At 44.4% G+C, this 13881-nt stretch overlaps 1 long non-coding RNA gene across 1 annotated transcript in view; it reads right to left on the bottom strand.

Annotated features, from left to right (window-relative positions):
* Window positions 1-13881, bottom strand: part of LOC140251292 (uncharacterized) — a 113435-nt gene that overhangs the window by 58575 nt on the left and 40979 nt on the right. The gene's annotated exons all lie outside the window — the stretch shown is intronic.

The following is a 13881-nucleotide window of genomic DNA, read 5'->3' as shown; positions in this document are numbered from 1 at the left end:
CAAAGATGTGTATAAATGGAAGGTTTCCAAAGAGTAACTTTCTGGAAATTTACCACATTACAATCACAGGAGGAAAACTAATCTGCTCCAGAGAGACCGCAATCAGATGATGATAGGATCTATGATGTAATTGTCTGCACTAGGGGGGAAATAAATGCAGTGACTTAAAAGGTGTCTGGGTTATTAACTAATGTATCCAGCTCATGCTCCTGGCCTCACTCCTTTTCTCCTTCTGCAAAACTAGGATATAAAAGCATACAGGAATGCCACAGCTGGAAGTATGTAACTTGTGTCACATGCACGGATATACCTGCACAGGGTAGGGCACCTATTAGCTGCCATTCAAAGTTTGCAGGTTAGCATCAATAAAGCAGTGCAAACCTTCCCTCTGAACTGAGCTGGTGACGCACATAGGTCAGCCAGTGACATATGTTTTATGTGAACATTCATGTTGCCAGAATACAAGCCAGGTCTGTATTAGCAAGCAGAGCTGCCTAACAGAAAATCTGCCAGAAAGAAAGAATAAAAAGGAATAGTTGGTGTTCAGGAGAACCTGACATCCACACTGACAAATATTCCATGAGGCTTTCCCTTTCTTGCTAACTGTATTCCCACCCTGTTGCTACTGAAGTGCATTAGATGCTTTCCTGGAACTCAATGTCTAGTTAAAACTGTGTCTAAAAAAAACATTCCAGTTCATGTTCTGGAAAAATGTTCCATGATGAAAACCAAAGGGCAGTAAAAAGGAGACAAGAAATTTGCTTTAAAAGCTCATGATGTGACCTAAAACACTATAAATACTTTGATACCCACTGCCATTCTGAAGCTAGTAAAAGTCTGTTGTCATTAAAGCACTACCAGTACTTTTGCTGCATACAACATGAAACGGACAGATGTTACCTTTCCATAGACCTTGGCACCTTCCCTGACGCTGCTCTATAACAATGATGATTTAAGCAGATGTCCTCCCACTTCCCCCCTCTTTCCTGTGAGGATAATATGGGGTTAATTCATCCAATGGTGCACTATCCAGTTTAATAAAAACCACAGGTGAAACACGTTCTCTATTAACAGGTATCACTGTGCCTCATTTGATAACAGCTATGTCAGACTCATTTCCATCATGCCCCATGCTCATTAAAAACAGGTTTAAGAAGGGAAGTTTCAAGGCTACACTGACTTCAACTGTAAAGGCTTTCTGGTCTGTTTTTCTTTCCTTCCTTTCCTTTAGACCATCAATAAAACATTAGCTGTGAATGGCTGATTTGTTCCAGTTCCAGCAGGTATATTCCAGGCTCACTGCAAGGCTTTTCATTCTGAAACTGTTTTTGATGTAACATTGCTATGTTAGCCGTCTGCCTGAGTGACAAGTCCCAGATACTCTGGGATACTCTGTGTCCATTTACACGCCTATGCTAGACAACCAGGGGCAGTTTAAAATATCATAAGTCCAAAAATAAACACTGTAATTGCACTGTATGTATGCATATTGAAAAGTTAATACTACAATATGCAGTGTGGAAGACCCACACAAAGGCAAATGAAAAATATATACCATATTTATTATTTATTAAGAATGAAGAAGAAAACCATCTCCAATCCAAGCCATTTTGTTTTTCCATCTCATGATGGATGTCTTCATAAGCTGCAAGGAAGGAACAGGATTTACCTCCTTCGGAGGTGGAGTCTGATAGCTTTCTGCACTTCAAATTATGTGCTGAAAGAGCAGAAGTCCTTTACTGCCATCACCTGGAGTAAATGAAACTAGCAAAAGGAGCTTCCTCTAAAAGCAATTCAGGCAAAACTCTTAAGTTGCATGCTGTTACGCAGATAAAATGACAGTATAGAATAATAAAGGTTGGAAAAGACCACTAAGATTATCTACTCCAACTCATCACAACCATGTCTACTAAACCACGTTCCTCAACAGCATATCTACCTGTTGCTTGAACACCTCCAGGAGTGGTGGTGTGTTATGCATTTCCCTGGGCAGCCTGCTCCTGTGTCTCACCACTCTTTCTGAGAACTTTTTTTCCTAATATCCAACTGAACCTTCTCTGGTGCAACCCGAAGCCATTCCCTCTTCTCCTACCTCTGGCACCTGGAGAAGAGGCTGACCCTCGCCTTGCTACAACCTCCCTCTAAGGGAGCTGTAAAAGTGATAAGGTCTCCCCTTCTCCAGACTGAATAATCCCATTTCCTTCAAGGGGATAATCTTTTGTGTGCTTTGCTACAGCTCAAGGGAGGCAAAGGCCCCGGTGTTACATTCAATAAAACTCAGCAGAAGGGCAATGTGTGGCTAACCCAAAAGCCCTGCCAGCAGCAATGGCTATGCAGCAGTGTTCTGCAGTGCAGTTTGATAATGGAACATTAGGTCCTAAAATGAGATAAATTTGCTATACTAGTGTACCCAATGAAGCCATTAATGAAAAATACTTCCCCAGGGAAATTATATGTATCCTTTTTTCCTACTGGTTTTTAGCACCAATATCTTGGATCACGTTTCCTCATGTGATTTTTCTTATCACAATTCCCTAATTATGTCAATTAAGTATGTGGCTTAAGTATGTTGCTGTCCATTTTGCCAGGAAACAGTCCCTGATCCACCTTGCTACAGTGATGCAATATGGTCACCATAGCAACATCTGTCAACATTCCACCCTACCCTCACACCACAGGTGTCATCCAGCTTCTGACAGGACAGATCTTGTTGGCTGGGGAAAGAGCCATGGACACAAATTTCTGCCAGGGTGAGAAACCTGTAATTAAAGTGAAGATTTGTTCATCAGAAACATCAAACGTTTCTATTCTAAACAAGTGACCAGACAAAAGATTTCATGGACTTCTGTTGAGACTGTCCAACAGCAAGATCTGAGACAAAGGTGAAGAAATAGTCTCCTACATTTGTCATCCTGCTCTTTTATACAAAATCTCTGATGGCTGGAAGCGATCACTTTCAGTTAATTTTGTGGGGCGATGATGGAAACTCTACATTGATTGCGATACTCTTCAAAATGAAACTGCTGGGAAGAAGAGGATCTCTGCAAATTTCTGACGCTGTCAGCATGAAAACTTTCATTTGCTATCATTGTGATTCATCGTTATGGAAGGAGATCTGCCAAGATCTACTTCACAAGGTAAATTTGTAGCAAACAAAGCAGCATTTTCTTTTAATGAGGTGCAAAGTCCCTCTACCCATGAAATACCTCTTGGGACTGGTGGTATTGATGTTCAGATGGATCTGAGGTGGCTTAAAGTTCATAGGATTTGGGTTTCTAAACCAATTTCTATGTTTTTGAAAATCTTACATTTCTCTGCTGCTCCCAAAAGGCACGAATGCAAGCAAGCATGGTTATTACAGAGATGCTTAGAAAGTAACACCTCCTATTTTATTATGCTGGCCCACAGTGTCAGAGGTGGATGTTGGTAGCATAGCAGCAGAGGATGAACCTCCTCACCCCATCTTCCATTAAGCTTTATTGCCCTGGGACAGTGGCAGCAGAGGCAGTCTGACCGAATGGTACCAAACACAGAAGTGTTCATGAAGCAAAATGTGCAACTCGGTTCTTTCATGTGAAAAAAAAATGGTGCCCACTGACATTCATCAACACTTGCTGAATGTTTATGGACACCAAAGAGCGGATATGAGCACAGAGGGGCAGTGGGTGGTGTTTCAGCAGTGGCAACAACAGTTCACCTCCATGGATTCTTATGAGAGCAGCATGCAGGCTCTTGTTCACTGCTGGCAAAAATGCACAGATGATGGAGGGAACTGAAAAAAATAGGATAAACTCTCAGCTACAAAACACTTTCAAACAGTGTCATTATTCTCTCTGTATCTCTTGTATTTTCCATGGAAATAACTAGGAAACTTTACTTTTGCAGAAACCTATGTACTTAACAGAACTGTGCCACAACATTTTATTCACTAGAATTGATGTTTAAAATGCCCTGAGTCCTTTGTTTGCCTTTTGACATTCTAATTATTAGTTAGCGTATCTTTGCCTTTTTCAGACTAGAAATGGTGGTAACTAGCTCTTTTCCTTTGCATTTTGTAATAACGACTCATTGGACCTGGATTTGAAGGGGGACCACACAAAAAGATGCCTTCTGAAGATGAAGTCAGGTCCTGTTGCATCACTAGGCAGAAATCTTACACCGACAAACTAATGGGAGCTTTCTTACTTAAACAGGCACCTTAAAACACTATTTGGGTCAAAATCAAAGATGAATCCAGCAGCACTGAATCAATTCCCAAAGATCTCCCATCCACTCTTTCAATTCACTGCAATGTTTTAACTTTAAAATGCTCAGATGATGTGTGGAACAGCTCTATGTTGTCTGCTGTTCATATATATCATCATTTTAGGACTCTCAAAATAATATAGGAAGAAGCATCTTTAATTATTTCAATGAGGTCTGTTACTGTTAAGGGAAAAAGCCATCCACAGGCTTCATATTCAATTAACTGCCTTTTCTCCTTTAGTAAGTAGAACTAAAAAAAACTGTTGCTGCATCTCAAAATCTAAAATATCACAATTTCAGAATTGATGAAAATTCTAAGAGTAGAAAACTCAAAACACTGGTGTAAAACATTCCTCCTTTGGTATGCATTAACTTAATGAGGGAAAAAGATGCCCAATAACTGGTATTAACTGATATATGAATTACCTGCTTTAAGAAACTCGACAGTACGTTACTGTGTCAAGAGAGGCATGGGTTCCCTTGCTGGTGCAGAACGAAGACATTTACTGTAGGTGCTTACAACCTTTCATACCCGTGCAACAACCCCTTGGTCACATGTAGGAGCCAGACACCTCGTGTGTGTTTACGTCTGGTGCAAGTAGCTGCTGTGTTTTACTCCTTTGCTAGGTCTTTTGTTCATAATGACTTTCTTTGTCCCACATCTCCCCCTTCTCTATTAATAAAAAGAAGCACAGTTCAGAAACATTTCTATAAGCAGCTAAACTAAAATTAACACACTGAGCCAACGACTGGTTCCTTAAAGTACAAACAATAGTTCCTTTTAACTGATCCCAATCATTCCAATTCTTACCATAGTATCATAGTATCGTGCGAGTTGGAAGGAACCTTAGAGATCATCGAGTCCAACTCCCGGGATTCGAGCCCCCTGTGTAAGCAGAGCGGCACTTCTACCACTTGCACCACAGGGGGGATTCGAACCCAGGCCTCCGGTGTTGCAAGTGGCAGTTCCCTGGCGATAAAGCTGACAAGCAAAGTGTGTCTTGTCCTGTCTTGTTGGCAAGAAACATGTTTCTTGTCACTGATGAAATCGCTGTATCGTGTTAACAGCAGATGTCAAGAAAGATGGCAGGATGTGATATCAGGAAGAAAGTCTTTACTGTGAGGTTTGTGAGACGCAAGAACAGGCTGCCCAACAAGGTTGTGGATACTCCCCCACCCCACCCTGAAAGCAATCAAGGCCACCTTGGACATGTCTGTGAGTAACTAGGTCAAGTGGGAGGTGACCCTGACTATAGCAGGGGATTGGAATTAGATAATCTTAAAGGTCCATTCCAAATCAAACCATTCTATGATTCTGTGGGCTTCAAGTCTGACGCTTAATGCTCTGAACTCTCACCCCTGGCCCCAGTTCAGGCCATAGGAAGTGCTCATAAACACTGCAAAAATGATAAATTATAGTTACATTATATTTTCAGTTATTTTGGCAGAGATTATTCATCTCAATTTCAGTCTGTCACAGACTCCACAGATGCTGGAAAGTCCTTCTTCTACACTTTCCAAAAAGAAAATATACTTGAGAGTGCCTGTATGAGATAGTTGCTTGGTTCCCCTTTCCCCAGCCCAATAAAAGCTCCTATAGACTGTAACAGAGAACAATTGCCACAATTCAGAGGCCGTAAATATTGATAATAAACTGATTTTAAAATACAAAACAAATAATGTAATATTTACAGAAAATGCCAGTGTCATCATTTTACAGACCATAAAATAACCAATGAAACATGCAAGTTAATTAATGGCAAATAGCTAAGTAAACAAGGCTCAGTGCTCCCTTAAGTTTGTCACTTCACTCCCTACAGGAGAACGAGCTGGACAAAGAAAACTAATTTTAATAGATGTCCATTATTTTCAAAGTCTGTTGGAATCTGTACATGTAAACCTCCTCTATAACTTTAAACAAGTAGACCCACCTCTACAACGTCAGGAAAGGTCATGCCAAGTGGTTTGTTATTCTGACAGATACATAGTAATAAGTCTCCTCAGCTTTGCAATACAATGTAACACTAAAGGAACTGTGCAGGTGTACTATCAATCCAGCAGAAATTAAGGGTATCTTGCAAAGGGTAAACATTTCACTCTAAGAGCATACCGGAATAGAAGCATGACAGCAAAACAATACATTCAGTTTTGAGCTAGACAGTCAGATCTAACTCAGTGGTAAGAGTGTAAAAGTTACACAGACAAGAGAAATCAACATAAATCCAGGATAAAACAACATCCTCCATCCCTCAATAATCCATAGTAATCTCAAACTCAGTTTGGAATTATTCAGACAATGATTTCTGCCTATTCCAACACTGCTGTGGTAAATAAAAATGGATCTAAGCTCTCCTGCCACATATTAAAAGACAGCTCTAAGAAATGAAAGAGTTTCAGTTTGAATCAAGTTATAGGTACATAAGTGACAACAAAAATAAAAGTGATTCATAATTCCAATGCAGGGAGCACATGGTATTAAATTCCTTTCAAATACACTGCCTTCAGTAATGTACTTAACTAAAAGAGACAGAAAAAACCTCAGTTTTCAAACTTCTTTTCCCCCACACTGACACCCCCATCTTCGATATTCATACAGAACCAAGTTCCATGAAGTTAAAATGTGATTACTGTTGGGTCTAAACAACAGTAATTAAAACACAAACAGCAACTTCTTTTGTTCTTTTCCCCTCTGGAGGAGAAGGTAGGGGTGGCGAGGACAGGGCGAGGAGAAACAGGATGAGGAAGAGGAGATCGGTGAAAATGAAAAGAGAAGGTGGAGAAGGAGTGGGAAAAAACGGCTAAAAAAAATGATGAGGAGGAGGAAAAGGTGGAGAAGGAGGAGGAAAAGGAACAGGACAGAGAACGACAAACTGTAAGCCACCTCAACGCACGACCACAGGGGGAGGAGGGCTGTTCTCTCGCTATGAAACTAGTATTTTTAAGGGCAAGCCCCAAGCAGTGATCCTATCATTCTATCACAGCAATGCTGATGGGAAGAGAAATAAGGAAAACGCAACGAGCACAAAAGGAAAAGGCGGCAAAGGAGGAGGAGGAGGAGGAGGAAAACAGACCAGGACAAACCACAAGCCACCTGTAAGCACCAATACATGGGGAGGAGGGTTGTTCTCTCGCTATGAAACTAGTATTTTTAAGAGCAAGCCCCAAGCAGTGATCCTATCGTTCTATCACAGCAATGCCAATGGGAAGAGGAATATGGAAAAGCAACGAGCATGAAAGGAAAAGGTGGCAAAAGAGGAGGAGAAGGAGGAGAAGGATGACAGACCAGGACAAACCACAAGCCACCTGTAAGCACGACTACATGGGGAGGAGGGGTGTTCTCTTCCAGTGAAACTAGTATTTTTAAGGGCAAGCCCCAAGCAGTGATCCTATCATTCTATCCCAGCAATGCCGACGGGAAGAGGAATATGGAAAAAATCAATGAGCACAAAAGGAAAAGGTGGCAAAGGAGGAGGAGGAGGAGGAAGACAGACCAGGACAAACCACAAGCCACCTGTAAGCACCACTACATGGGGAGGAGGGGTGCTCTCTTCCAGTGAAACTAGTATTTTAAGGGCAAGCCCCAAGCAGTGATCCTATCGTTCTATCACAGCAATGCTGACGGGAAGAGGAATATGGAAAAACAAAAGCATAAAAGGAAAAGGTGGAGCAGGAGGACAAGAAAAGCGCTGAATACAAGTTGAGGATGAACAGAAGCTGATGAGAAGGAAGGTAACGATGGGGGGGGGTGGATGAGGAGGGGGAGGAGAAGGTAGGGGCGGCAAGGACAGGACGAGGAGAAACAAAAGAAGGAGGAGGAGATCGGAGAAAATGAAAGGAGAAGGTGGAGAAGGAGTGGGAAAAACCGGCTAACACAAAATGATGAGGAGGAGGAAAAGGTAGAGGAGGAGAAGGAGGAGGAGGAGGAGAAGGAGGAAGACAACAGTACACAACAAATTGTAAGCCACCTGTACGCGCGGCTACATGGGTTGAAGGGTTGTTCCCTTGCTGTGAAACTAGTATTTTTAAGGGCAAGCCCCAAGCAGTGACACTGTCATTCTATGACAGCAATGCCAAAGAGAAGAGGAATATGGAAAAAGAAACGAGCACAAAAGGAAAAGGTGGCAAAGGAGGAGGAGGAGGAGGAGGAAGAGAATGACAGACCAGGACAAACCACAAGCCACCTGTAAGCACCAATACATGGGGAGGAGGGTTGTTCTCTTGCTGTGAAACTAGTATTTTAAGGGCAAGCCCCTAGCAGTGACTCTGTCATTCTATGACAGCAATGCCAACGGGAAGAGAAATATAGAAAGGGCAACAAACTCGAAAGGAAAAGGTGGCAATGGAGGAGCAGGAGGAGGAGAAGGAAGAGGACGACAGACAACGACAAACTGTAAGCCACCTCAACGCACGACTACAGGGGGAGGATGGTTGTTCTCTCGCTATGAAACTAGTATTTTTAAGGGCAAGCCCCAAGCAGTGATCCTATCGTTCTATCCCAGCAATGCCGACGGGAAGAGGAATATGGAAAAAGCAACAAGCACAAAAGGAAAAGGCGGCAAAGGAGGAGGAGGAGGAGGAGGAGGAAGACAGACCAGGACAAACCACAAGCCACCTGTAAGCACCACTACATGGGGAGGAGGGGTGTTCTCTCGCTATGAAACTAGTATTTTAAGGGCAAGCCCCAAGCAGTGATCCTATCATTCTATCACAGCAATGCTGACGGGAAGAGGAATATGGAAAAAGCAACGAGCATAAAAGGAAAAGGTGGGGCAGGAGGACGCGAAAAGCGCTGACTACTAGTTGAGGATGAACAGAAGCTGATGAGAAGGAAGGTAATGATGGGGGGGGATGGTTGAGGAGGGGGAGGAGAAGGTAGGGGCGGCAAGGACAGGACGAGGAGAAACAGGAGGAGGAGGAGGAGATCGGAGAAAATGAAAGGAGAAGGTGGAGAAGGAGTGGGAAAAACCGGCTAACACAAAATGATGAGGAGGAGGAAAAGGTAGAGGAGGAGAAGGAGGAGGAGGAGGAGAAGGAGGAAGACAACAGTACACGACAAATTGTAAGCCACCTGTACGCACGGCTACATGGGTTGAAGGGTTGTTCCCTTGCTGTGAAACTAGTATTTTTAAGGGCAAGCCCCAAGCAGTGACACTGTCATTCTATGACAGCAATGCCAACGGGAAGAGGAATATGGAAAAAGAAACGAGCACAAAAGGAAAAGGTGGCAAAGGAGGAGGAGGAGGAGGAGGAAGAGAGTGACAGACCAGGACAAACCACAAGCCACCTGTAAGCACCAATACATGGGGAGGAGGGTTGTTCTCTTCCAGTGAAACTAGTATTTTAAGGGCAAGCCCCAAGCAGTGACTCTGTCATTCTATGACAGCAATGCCAACGGGAAGAGAAATATAGAAAGGGCAACAAACTTGAAAGGAAAAGGTGGCAATGGAGGAGGAGAAGGAGGAGAAGGAAGAGGACGACAGACAACGACAAACTGTAAGCCACCTCAACGCACGACTACAGGGGGAGGATGGTTGTTCTCTCGCTATGAAACTAGTATTTTTAAGGGCAAGCCCCGAGCAGTGATCCTATCATTCTATCACAGCAAGGCTGACGGGAAGAGGAATATGGAAAAAGCAACAAGCACAAAAGGAAAAGTCGGCAAAGGAGGAGGAGGAGGAGGAGGAGGAGGAGGAGGAAGACAGACCAGGACAAACCACAAGCCACCTGTAAGCACCACTACATGGGGAGGAGGGGTGTTCTCACGCTATGAAACTAGTATTTTAAGGGCAAGCCCCAAGCAGTGATCCTATCATTCTATCACAGCAATGCTGACGGGAAGAGGAATATGGAAAAAGCAACGAGCATAAAAGGAAAAGGTGGGGCAGGAGGACAAGAAAAGCGCTGACTTCAAGTTGAGGATGAACAGAAGCTGATGAGAAGGAAGGTAATGATGGGGGGGGGGGGTTGAGGAGGGGGAGGAGAAGGTAGGGGCGGCGAGGACAGGACGAGGAGAAACAGAAGGAGGAGGAGGAGATCAGAGAAAATATAAGGAGAAGGTGGAGAAGGAGTGGGAAAAAACGGCTAACACAAAATGATGAGGAGGAGGAAAAGGTAGAGGAGGAGAAGGAGGACGAGGAGGAGAAGGAGGAAGACAACAGTACACGACAAATTGTAAGCCACTTGTATGCGTGACTACATGGGTTGAACGGTTGTTCCCTTGCTGTGAAACTAGTATTTTTAAGGGCAAGCCCCAAGCAGTGATCCTATCATTCTATGACAGCAATGCCAACGGGAAGAGGAATATGGAAAGGGCAACGAGCACAATAGGAAAAGGTGGCAAAAGAGGTGGAGGAGGAGGAGGAGGAAGACAGACCAGGACAAACCACAAGCCACCTGTAAGCACCACTACATGGGGAGGAGGGGTGTTCTCTTCCAGTGAAACTAGTATTTTTAATGGCAAGTCCCAAGCAGTGATCCTATCGTTCTATGACAGCAAGGCCGACGGGAAGAGGAATATGGAAAAAGCAACAAGCACAAAAGGAAAAGGCGGCAAAGGAGGAGGAGGAGGAAGAGGATGACAGACCAGGACAAACCGTAAGCCACCTGTAAGCATGACTACATGGGGAGGAAGGTTGTTCTCTCGCTGTGAAACTAGTATTTTTAAGGGCAAGCCCCGAGCAGTGATCCTATCGTTCTATGACATCAAGGCTGACGGGAAGAGGAATATGGAAAAATCAACGAGCTCGAAAGGAAAAGGTGGTAAGGGAGGAGAAGGAGGAGGAGGAGGAGGAGGAAGAGGACGACAGACCAGGACAAACTGTAAGCCACCTGTAAGCACGACGACATGGGGAGGAGTGTTGTTCTCTCGCTATGAAGCTAGTATTTTAATGGGCAAGCCCTGAGCAGTGATCCTATTGTTCTATAACAGCAACGCCGACGGGAAGAGGAATATGGAAAAATCAACGAGCACAAAAAGAAACGGTGGAGGAGGAGGAAAAAAGTGTCGACCATGAAATGAGAAAGAGGTGAAAGTGGAGAGCGGCAAAGTTGAATGGAGCAGGTGGAAGTGGTGGAGGTGGTGGAGGAAAAAAAATGGTCTTAGTAAAAAAGTGAAGGAGGAGGAGGAGGAGGAAGAGGAGTTCTGTGATAATGAATGGATAAGGAAGAGAAGGAGCTGGAAAAAATGGCAACCACAAAAGGAGGAGGAGGTGGATGAGTAAGAGGAGTACATAGGTGACAATGATAAGGAAGAGAAGGAGCTGGAAAAAATGGCAACCACAAAAGGAGGAGGAGGTGGATGAGTAAGAGGAGTACATAGGTGACAATGAAAGGAAATGGTGGAGGTGGAGGAGGAGGTGGAGGAGGAGATCAGTTAAAATGAATGGAGAAGATGGAGCTGGAAAAAAGCAGAAACCACCGAATGATGATGATGAGGAGGAGGTGGCGGAGGAAGAGGAGTACACAGACGACTATGAAAGGAAATGCTGGAGGTGTACAAGGAGGTGGAGGTGGAAGTAGGAGAAGGAGGTTGGCAACAATTAATGGTGACTGTTGAGGAGGAGAGGGAAAAAAACAGCAACCTCAAAATGAGGAGGAGGTGTCCGTGGAGCAGGATGAAGACGACAGTGGTTTTGATGAAAAGAAAAGCTGGAGGCGAAGGAGCATTAGAAGAAGGAAGAAAGCTGGAACCTCGAAATGAGAAGGAGGAGGAAAATGAGGAGGCAAAGGAATAAGAGGAATACGGCAGTAATGACTTAAGGAAAAGTTGGAGGTTGAGTTGGAGAAGTAGCAGGACTTGTAAATAAGTGGCTAGGATGAAAGGACAATGTGGAGGTGCTTTTCAAGGAGGAGAACAGTGATGACAACAGGCAAAGGTGGAGGAGGAAGAGGAGAAAAGCCATGACCACAGGAGAAGGAGGGACATAATGAGGAGGAAAAGTTAAGTGACGATGAGATGAGGAGGAGATGGATGAAGAGCTGGATGAGAAGGTAGATGCAGCAAGGGTAAGAGGCTAATACAGAGGAGGAGGAAGACAGCAAAGGTGACGGGAGAAGGAGGAGGTAAAAGTGTCAAGGACAAAGAAAAAATTAGGAGGTAGAGAACAGGGAGGAGAACAACAGGAAGAGAACGATAAGGAGAACAGTGCAATGACAGGAATACAGGACAACCATTAGAACAACTGTAATGATAAGAAAAGGAGGAGGAGGACAACGACAGTAAGTAGAGGAGGATGAGGAAGAAGAGGATGACCACGACAACAGCGGGAGGAGGAGGAGGTGGAGGATGAAAAAAACGGCGACCACAAGAGAAGGAAGAGGCAGAGGTTCAGGAAGAGTACAGCGTCAATGATGAAAGGTAATGTTGGAGAAGGAATAGAAGGATGGTGGCAGAGACAACAGGGGGAGAATGAAGCGAACAACGTAAAGACAGGAGGAGGAGGAGAAGTGTGAAGACAATGGCAATGACAAGAAAAGGAGGAGGAGTACGACACTGGCAGTGAGGAGAGGAGAAGGAAAAGGAAGACAGCAATGGTGACGGGAGAAGGAGGAAAAAAGCTGTGATCACAAAAGGAAGAGGTACAGGAGGAGGTGGAGCAGGAAGAGGTATACAGCAGTGACAATGAGCAAAGGAGGAGGAAAATTAAGAGGAGTGCAGCAATGACTAAAAGAGGATGAGGAAGAAAAGGAGAAATTGTAAGTAAGTAACAACAGGGAGAGGAGTAGGAGATGGATGGGGGATGGGGAGGAGGAGGTAGAGGCGGGGAGGAGAATGATAAGGAATTGGAGGAAGATAGTAAAGGTAACAGGAGGAGGACAAAAAAGTGGCAATGACAAAATGAGGAACAGGAAGTAGAGGAGAGCATCAATGATGAAAGGAAAAGTTGAGGTGGAGGAGGAGGGAGAGGTCAGTGATGACAACTGGAGTGAAGGAAAAGGTGGAAGAAGCAACAATAAAGGGAGAATGAAGAATAGGACAAAGACAGCAATGACAACGGAAGGAGTAGGAGCAGGAGGAAAAAAGCAGTAATGACTTAAGGAAAAGGAGGAGGTGGAGTAGGAGCAAGAGGAGGAGGAAATAAGCGGCAATGATGAAAGGAAAAGTATGAGTTGGAGGAGGAGAGCAGTCACGACGAAATGAGAAGGTGGAGCTGGAGGTGGAAGCCGAGGAGGAGGAGGAGGAGAGTGGCGACAATGGCAGAAGGAGGAACAGGCCAGAGATGACAGAAGAAGTAGGAAGAGGAGTACATGGTGGAGGCCGAGGAGGAGGACAGGCAAAAACAGGAGTAGGAAAAGGAGAACGAGGAGGAGGAGAAGGAGGATGGCATCAACAACAGGAGGGGAAGGAGGAGGAGGACAGCAGTGATGATGGGATGAGGAGGGCAGTGATGACGATGGGAGGAAGAGGAGGAACAGTACAGGGGCAAGGACAGGAGGAGGAGGAGGAGGATAAATAGGAGATGGTGGAGGAGAAGAATGGCAATGATGACAGGTGGAGAAGAAGTAGGGGGAGGAGAAGGACAGTGGCAACTACAGCAGTAGGAGGAATAAGAGGAGAGTGGCAACGACAATGGGAAGAGGAAGACAAGGAGGAAAGAGGCAATGACTGAAGGAGGACGTGGAGAAGGATAGCGGCAA

The sequence above is a fragment of the Excalfactoria chinensis genome, chromosome 4, assembly GCF_039878825.1.
Source record: "Excalfactoria chinensis isolate bCotChi1 chromosome 4, bCotChi1.hap2, whole genome shotgun sequence".
NCBI classification, from domain to species: domain Eukaryota; kingdom Metazoa; phylum Chordata; class Aves; order Galliformes; family Phasianidae; genus Excalfactoria; species Excalfactoria chinensis.
Note: the sequence above shows the minus strand (reverse complement) of the source record. Positions and strands in the feature narration are given on the sequence as shown.